Source organism: Micromesistius poutassou, assembly GCF_964030765.1.
Source record: "Micromesistius poutassou genome assembly, chromosome: 4".
Lineage (NCBI taxonomy): Eukaryota > Metazoa > Chordata > Actinopteri > Gadiformes > Gadidae > Micromesistius > Micromesistius poutassou.
In genome coordinates, this window is record NC_140274.1 from 20,028,826 (window position 1) to 20,031,685 (window position 2,860).

At 49.0% G+C, this 2,860-nt stretch overlaps 1 pseudogene across 1 annotated transcript in view; it reads right to left on the bottom strand.

Moving 5' to 3' along the window:
* LOC311341605 overlaps positions 1–2,860 on the bottom strand; it is an 8,303-nt pseudogene that overhangs the window by 364 nt on the left and 5,079 nt on the right. The window contains exons 4-7 of the transcript XR_014684120.1: positions 1,853–1,899; positions 1,004–1,180; positions 452–578; positions 1–112 (exon numbers count right to left, since the gene is read on the bottom strand). The exon at positions 1–112 is cut by the window's left edge and continues 364 nt beyond it. The product of XR_014684120.1 is annotated as an uncharacterized misc_RNA (transcript). The remainder of the gene's footprint in view (positions 113–451; positions 579–1,003; positions 1,181–1,852; positions 1,900–2,860) is intronic.

Sequence of the window (2,860 nt, forward strand, 5' to 3'; positions counted from 1 at the left end):
GACAACAGGAAGGCGCAGGCGCTGCAGCAGCACACGGTGACCAGCGCCGACACGCCCACCAGAGCCAGGTAGAAGCTCATCCCCCCGGCCTGCACAGAGTCTGAGACGGCTCCTGGAGGGGGGCGGGAGGGGAGGGGAGGGGAGGGGAGGGGAGAGGCAAGGGGAGGGAGGGGGAGGGAGAGGGGGAGGGGAGGGGAGAGGCGAGGGGAGGGAGGGGGAGGGGAGGGGAGGGAGGGAGAGGCGAGAGGGAGGGGGAGGGGGAGAGAGGAAGGGAGAGAGGGAGGGTGAGGGAGAGAGAGAGAGAGCGGAAGAAAAAATCACTTACATGCACAAATGCAAGTAAAACACATTCACACACACACACACACACACACACACACAAATTCTGACACTGTGTCATATTGTATTCCTCTATCCATCTGTATTACCTGGACAATGCTGACCAATGCACGGGTCCATGAGACTGAGGCATTTGTTGGCGTAAAACCCGTCTGGCAGGCGCACAGGAACCTGCCGTCCACGCTGCTGCAGGGCGCCCCCAGGTGGCACGGGTTGGGACTGCACAGGTCCAACACGACCTGGAACAGAGGAACGAACACACTGTCTATCACCGGACACGTTCTCACGTCGTTGTGTGGATCAGGTCTGTGCGTCACTCAGAGCCTGGACGGTTGGATGGGTGTGACGGTTGTGATGGTTGTGATGGTTGTGATGGTTGTGATGGTTGTGATGGTTGTGATGGTTGGTCTAATCAGGGGCCAGGGGCCGTTTGGTTGATGAGTGACAAGTGAACCTCAACGACAGAAAACAAAAGTGTATTTTAAGGTATCAATTGCAATGTAAATGGTTAATAGACTGCATTTATAAAGCACTTTCTAACCAGTGGCCACCCCAAGCGCTTTACAATATTGCCGCACATTCACCCATTCATGCACACATTCACACACCGATGGCGGGTGTCAGCCACGCATGGCCCGTGGAGGACGTCTTTGAGCACACCCACCTCACAGAAGGACCCTGAGTGTCCCAGTGGGCAGGTGCAGCTGGTGGCCTGGCCGTCCCTCTCCACACACTGTCCTCCGTTCAGACAGGGGGCGCTGTCACAGCCACCGGCCGCAGTCTGACAGAACTTCCCAGTGAAACCAGTCTGGCACACGCACTTGGATCCTGAAACCAGGTCCTAAAGTGGGAGGGTAGCAGATTAGTTAGGGATACTATGATGACAATATATAACATCTATACTAACTAAATATACCTATATATATACCAGATTCATGTGTTCACGATGTGTGGACAGACAGAAACAGTAGATGGCAGATGACGGTGAGGATGATTAGGATGAGGATGAGGATGAGGAGGATGAGGATGAGGATGATGAAGATGATGATGATTATAATGGTGTCACATGCTAGACATTAAAGAGTAGGGATCTGCAAAACCTAGTCTTCACAAGTGCCTTTGAATATCATAAATCACTTCATTAAAAATGAATTCTGAGATCAGATACGTGCATGATTCTGTTCTTCTAATATGGTGGCATGTACTGTATGTATAGTATGGTGGATACTTTGAGTAGCTAGGTTAAATTCTAATAATGTTATCCTCGCAGCAAGAATTTAGAATTGAAGTTGTGCAGAATTGCCAGGACAAAGAGTGCTTGTAGTTGGAGAACCATTGCCCCAGGCAGCACCTTTTCATTATTTTTAATTGATAGCGAGACAGCTTAATACTCCTCTTCAATCAGCAACACGGGCAGAAGTCGAGACACGAACAAAGAAAACAAGGCCGCAATGTGACTGGAGACAGTGATACTGACGTAACCACTGGGGGTAAGACTGAGGAGGAGGCTTACCTGGCACTGCCCGCCGTTCAAACACAGGCCTCGACAGCTGCTGTTGGCTGGAGAGGACAGAGGCCGCGTTAACCAGTGTTGTGCAAGTTCGCACTTCACGTGAACTTGCACGTAGTTCAACGTAAGTTCAGTTCATACAAAAGAAAATGAATAAATTCACGTTCATAGTTCAACCAATTCAGTTTTGAACTAGTTCATGTTCAGTTCATTAACAGAAGAACCGAAGAAGAAGAAGAAAAACTGTTGGAGTGAGTATTCTGTGCTTATCTTTTTAAACAAATCCTCTCCATTACCTGCTGCCTATTACTACAATCTCAAATTGTTGTGGATATTATTTGTACAACTGTTTCATTCATCACAACTAAGGCAGTAACTATTTAATAAACATGTAATCTGAACCTAAGCATCAATTCAGAATGTCACAACATCTGAACTAGTTCAAGTTCAAGTTCTTTAGTGAAAAAATATGTTACGTTCAGTTCAAACTTCATAGACAAATTAACTTGTTCAATGAACTAGTTCTTTTGAACTAGTTCATGCACCACACTGGCATTAACACACACAGGGCCGTCCTGAGCACAGTGGGTCTGTCCTCAGTGGGGAGGAGGATGCGTTAAGGGCCATAAGGACTTTGGTTTTAGTGTCCTCGGTGGCTTTGTGTGGAAGAAGTGCGCTGGTAGTCTGCAGGTTATCAGGTAGCCGTTAGTGGTAGTGTATCTCTTCCCTGTCTGCGGTGAAACTGGTGGTGATTGATGGGCTTAGTTAGGGCCACAAAACAAACTACTGCACACTGCCCCGGGGAGAGGGCTGTTCAGACACAATCTGTGAGGTGCTTCATCTTTCACTAGCGACCAACCTATTCATCCCCTTTCTCTCTGCTCCTCTCCCTTTTTCTCTCCCCTCTCCTCTCCTCTCCCTCTCTTCTCCTCCTCCTCCTCTCCTTTCCTTTCCTCCCCTCTCCTCTCCTCCTCTCCTCTCCTCTCCTCTCCTCCCCTCCTCTCCTCCCCT